Here is a 6,000-nt window from a genome sequence, read left to right on the forward strand (position 1 = left end):
TCTCAGATAATTCTAAGGGCCAGAAGATTGTCTCCCCAACATAATTTATATTAAGAACACCATAACACTTTGTGTCTTTTATAAAATGGATTGCTTATTGAATAATTTCATATGATAACAAAGTTTCCTGGCAATTATGGTGAATATCAAAATGCCTTCTAACAAGGTTTTGAAGATCTGAAATGTGCACATTGTTTGGGGGAACTATTTGAGAGAAAATTTGCCACTCTTCTGAATCTTGATAAACATATTTATCATGCACTATGGGCTCAACATCTTCTTCATTGCTTTCATTTTGCAAAGGAGTGCGATCAACATGCCACACATTATATCTGAAATTCCTCTAGTTCTATATGATTGTTTCTCTTATGTTCCCGATATCCAAAGCAATGTCACGAAATGTCTTGTACAACTACTCCGACCAACAAAATGTTTCGAATTCTTCAAAGTCTTCATATGGAACAACATAAAAACATGGCTAGACATGAAAAATAGCATGCACACCTTGTGCTTTCAATTCCTCTTATTTACGGACAACATCAAAAGTCCATGATCTTGCTGTTTCAATTAAGCACAAATAGGCCAAAAAATGCGGCCTCGTTTGATAAACCTCTATAAAGTTGTTCCCACAAGAAATTCATTAGAATGTACAATAAGCCTTTGAAAAACTTTCTTCGAAACATTCAAAGGGAAAATTTTACTACTAAAAGCAACAAGAGGCAACATTAACAACATATGGAAGCTTTCATGTGTTTCGATGTTATGCTCAACAAGAGTTTCAGCAAGGAACCTTCTATATGCAACCAACGCAAGACCATTAGATGTCTGCCAAAAGCAAGGTGAAGCTCCCCTTACACAGGTGAAGGTCTCTAAATCTACGAAGGTGAAAGTCCCCGTACACAGTTTCCGTTAACCTATAATTGTTGTGAATACAAAAACCAGAAAAGGAGTTTCCACAAACAATTAAGAGTATGCATTGTTTTCGTATTACATGGCTCATGGAACTTTTAAAATTAAATATGTTTTTAAAAAATATTAACTTGCTTAAATTGCAATGTCAACCTTTCGCAGAAGACTTCTCATACAACAAATACGACAGAGGCTATTGTTCAACAAATACCAACCAAATAGCAATCTCTCTCTATATATGAACCTTTGAAAAGTAAAACATAATGCTCGACAAACAGAAGACCTAAAAATAAAGCAGTGACAAAAACCACTCTTTCAAAAAAGACAAACAGTTACATTTAGAAAAGAAGAAGGAACCTACACAAATATCCACAAAAAGTATCTTCATCACATTGTACATAACATTTTTCTCGTTGACGTATATTGTTAAACTCAATATAAACTAAAGTCCATATAACGTAAAGTAAAGGAACCCAACAAAAAAAGACAAAAAAAAGCCATTGAAAACTAATATTACTATAAGCATGAAATACTTAAATAAGAAATACACGTTACATTAATGCATAATTGAATTCATTTCTTTTTTAATTTTTAATTTTTTTAAATATAATTTAAAAACAAAAAAATGTGATTTATTAAATAATTATATGACGTAATTCTAATTAAAAAATAAAAACAATGAAATTACACCCTGACTAATTATTATTAATTACACTTAATTGATATTAATAATTTTATTTAGAAAATTATTATTTATTTTTACATGTATGAATATTAACCAATACATTCATATAGTTAAAAGTAATAAATATATATAAACAGGATGATATTAATTAAAAATAAAAATTAACATTGATATCAGTCATATCCATCACTTTTAGTTATATAACCATATCATTATCATACCTATAATAGGACTAAGGACGATATGAGCTTCCTAAATATTAGATTACATAAATTTCCCATCAAAGAAATTGTCGGAAAGCTAAGATATGCCAACTAAATAAAAAGCGCCCTCCAAGTGTACCTTCCATTAAAAAAATAGGACACTTCCTTTTGTTAACTGAAGACAAATATTTGCGATATAATACAAATATAATAAAAATAAAGACCACTGTCTTTGTCATAAATTAAAAAGGAAATTCCGAAAATGTAAAATACATAACCTCGTATTAAAGGTACAAAAAAATTGATTTCATTTAGCATAAAGTTTATGCGGGAATTTGCGCAACCTGTTCTCGACCTTAAAGTTTGAGGAGCATAGTTTAAATGACAATGTCGGAAGCGGTAATCTCTGTAGGGTGATTCTTATTTCCGCCATAATTCTTTAATTAATGCCCCCTGATATGTGAGGGCATTAGGGAAATATAACGCAAGTTGAAAAAATTGGATATGTGAGGGCATTAGGGAAATATAACGCGAGCTGAAAAAGTTGGAGATGAAAAAAAAACAGCTCGCGTTATATTTCCTTAATGCCCGGCATGTCGGGGGCATTAATTAAAAAATTGTGGCGAAAATAGGAATCGCCATCTCTGCAGAGGCTCTGAAGGTTCTGGAGAGGGCCTCATCGCACGTCAGCTATTATGACACCACCTCGAGATCCCCACGAAATCAACGGCGAATATTAAATTCCCGAAGATCGATGGCTGAGGAAAAACAAGGTTAGGGTAACCGCACAAGTAACTCGCGCTCGGTAGGGACAACTTATTTTGCCGGTTTGTTCTGCCATGCCAAGAGCTCTGGAACTTCGGTGTCGCAACATCATAGCCTGTTAGCCCACTTGGCCCTGTTGAACGAGGTCGCTTAGCCCACTTGCCCCTTTTGAACGAGGTCGCGCTGGGCAGGGACTCGTCATTTTTTCGGTGTCTTATGCGATGGCTAAACCTCTGCAGGTGTCTATGATGGAGTGTATCCATGACATCACAGGTAAGTATTGAATCAATACCACCATCTTCGGTCAATTTCTGGCTTACATTGTTACTCCCCACCGATGAAATGATGGGGGTTTCACTACTCTTTTGGCAGGGAAACAAAATTATATTTTGCAGCAAGGCGCTATGCGGTCATACTTTTTTCAGCAATGCCAATGCGCGTCTCACTGAATGCTTCCTCACAGGTACTTTTTTCAAGCTGTCCTCTGGCTATAGGGTTGATTCAGGACTGTGGTCGCCATTTCATAGAAGAAACACTCATTTTTATATGTAAAATGTTGCAAATGTCGCACAGCGGGAGAATATAGCGCACCATTTTAGCTTTAAACTTTTTTGGGTTTTTATCTGTTATGAGAAAACGTTTAAGGACTTAATTGACTGCCAGTAAAATACACTTGAAAAGTTTCTCTTTTCGTATCTAATATGCTGCAAATGTAACACAACTTGAGAATTTTGCTTTAAAATTTTGTGGGTTTTATTTTATTATGACAAAACAATTTAACGATTTAATTTACTGCCAGTTTGTGGCTTTAATTTTCTTCCAGTGTAATTAACTATCAGCTTGTGGCTTTAATTTACTGTCAACTTGTGGCCTTAACATATTGCTTTAATTTACTGCCAATTTGAGGATATACTGTTAAACAAAAGTCTCCATATATTGGAAAACTGAATATAGCCTGTTAGCCCACTATATTTCACTATGTGCCTGGAGATTGTAGGGTGGTTATTTGATGATTGCACAATTTCGTGTACCTAGCGGGCTGGGTTAAATATTTAAATGTAATTTGGATGTAAAAACATTAGATTTCTTGACAATCTGTTCATTAGATTTTCAAAATAAATTTACAGAATATTTAGAAATGTAGAATCAGCGTAAGGGACAATAGTCTCAATGCACTGTTGGAGGGTAGGATAGTAAAGCTTAATGATAAGTGACAGTAGGTGTTGCCCATGTCAAAAGAACTGGAAAAAAAACAAAATAAGGGACTAAAATAAATTCCGAGTAGCTAATATAGATTCAGTGTACTTAATATTTTGCAATAAAGAGTAGAAGCCCACCTGAACTGAACACATGAAGAAGCAAGAAAATAAAATAGCATGAATTTAACAAAGAATCAATGGACCTTCTCGTAACTATCTGGGAAAAGGGCACACATTCAACCTTGAAAAAACATATAGATAGGAACGTTCTCTTACCTTTTATACGATGGAACACCGAATATCTGCAAAGAAGCCCACGCACCCAACTCATTCGCAGCACCATCCCCAAACACTCTGCAACCAACTGATCATCGTAGCTCAGAAAGGGGACATTAGAAAGAACTACAAACATGATCTTTGGCTGGTTGGAAATACTGAGAGGGGGTGAATCAGTATTTCTTTTCAATTAAGGGTTTTCATAGCTAAGCTTCAAAAAAATTCTTCCAAATAATTCATCTAAGTTTTGTCTCAATCACCGCAGAGATTATGACATGATTTTTTTAGTTTTGTGTTTCCACCCTTTCAAGAAAATATGTGTGTTTTGTTTTATGGGAGTCTTGGATCACGATCTAAGGCTTTTATTGAATTTCAATATTTGGGTTATATTAACATTCATGCCAATCAGTAGCAAGACATTAGATTAATGGGGTTTGTCCATTAATGTGATTTCAGGCATTATCAGAATCCTAATATATTTCCTAATCAAGTGGATATGGGGTTCCCCTGCCCTGACCTTCAAAGTTGGTTTGCACTTATCTGATCTTGATTCTGCTCTGGTTACTGTATGCAAGAGTGTTGTCTCATTCTAATCAACTCTTTCCAGTTTTGTATTGTTATTTTACTGAACTTTTGCAATTGATCTCCCAAATAATTGTGGATTGAAATATTATTATTATTTATGTTATTCTGCCTATTTTTTTTGACAAAAATGGTAAATGCCTTTAAAACTATCAGAATACCTCAGATTGCAATCACTATATTTTTCCATTTACTAGTGCACTATTTCATTTGGGTGGCATTTTATCTTCATAATTGTCTTTTATTTGATCATCAAACCAACATTGCCAAGGGCAGCAAGGTCAATTCCATTATTTGACCTGAAGGAAGGCACTCGAAAAAAATCAAAACAATGCAATTGCAAGAACTCATAATGCCTGAAGTTGTAAGCACTTTCCTAATATCTTTTATTTTGTCAATAGAGAAAATTGTATGTTTTGTAATGGCATCTCCAATCATTTGATTTTTTACTATTCTTTTGTCATGAAAGAAAGACACCCTTAGCTAACACATTTGTAAGCAACTAAATATATAGAAAATACCCTTGGGTTGGATTGAAATGAGTTTACTTTATCACGAAGGTGTAATAACATGTTCATTATTTGTTCTAACTTGGATTTCATATACTTTCCATAGAAGTGCAGTTGTGTGATGGTGTTTATGATATATTATTCATTGCAACTCTTTTTTGATTTTTTTGCAGAAAAAGAAGATATTTAGTGACCATATTCATACAGTTTTTGCAGTTTCAATACCTGAGTATCAATTTCTTTGAGTATGCTATTTATCCCCTTCTTGTTTTTTTCACCAAGTATTGTCAGTGCTTTGCATCTAGAACATATTGTGATGGTTGCAATTGTGTCAATTGTTGCAATAATGTTGAAAATGATGTTGTGAGATGGGAAGTTGTTGAGGCTACACTAGAGAAAAATCTGAATGCATTTTGGCCCAAAATTGCTAGGAGTATGAGTACACTTCGAGATAGTATGGTATGTACTACATTAATTGTGGATGTCGATTCTAAGCCATAATTTTGTTCTTAATTTTCCCATATGATGTATATATTTCAATAAATTGTAGAATATTTAAATAATATAATAGGGTATTGATCGTGTTTCGATGATGTGGCAATTCTAATTTAGGCATTGTATATTTCTTGATTTTATTTATTTTCTCTTTTTTTTTTTTTCTATTTATTTGTTCAGAACTTTTGCTCAAATTAACTTACAACTGTCCTTCAGCTAAGATGTTGCACTCAGGTGCATTTTTATGTTGTCTAAGTTACATACGATTGGAATCTGACCTCATCCACATTCACCTAGGAGGTTCCAAACCCAGGTCTCCATGTCAATACAAACTTGATCATTTTGTTGCAAGTTGCTAGACCACACATGCAACAGGC

At 33.9% G+C, this 6,000-nt stretch overlaps 1 long non-coding RNA gene across 4 annotated transcripts in view; it reads left to right on the forward strand.

Annotated features, from left to right (window-relative positions):
* The window catches only part of LOC149237901 (uncharacterized), a 49,197-nt gene extending 43,483 nt beyond the window's left edge, over positions 1-5,714 (forward strand). The window contains exons 1-4 of one of the 4 annotated variants that reach the window (XR_016245323.1): positions 2,498-2,835; positions 2,935-3,025; positions 4,494-4,561; positions 5,302-5,714. This is a non-coding gene — a long non-coding RNA (uncharacterized LOC149237901). Of the gene's footprint in view, positions 1-2,497; positions 2,836-2,934; positions 3,026-4,493; positions 4,562-5,301 lie in introns of those variants that run through there. The other 3 variants (XR_016245325.1, XR_016245322.1, XR_016245324.1) reach the window with 3 other exon arrangements.
* The last annotated feature ends 286 nt before the right edge of the window (positions 5,715-6,000 follow it).

Source organism: Pinus tabuliformis, chromosome 8 (genome assembly GCF_031772625.1).
Source record: "Pinus tabuliformis cultivar Carrire ecotype Pingquan chromosome 8, CPIR1, whole genome shotgun sequence".
NCBI classification, from domain to species: domain Eukaryota; kingdom Viridiplantae; phylum Streptophyta; class Pinopsida; order Pinales; family Pinaceae; genus Pinus; species Pinus tabuliformis.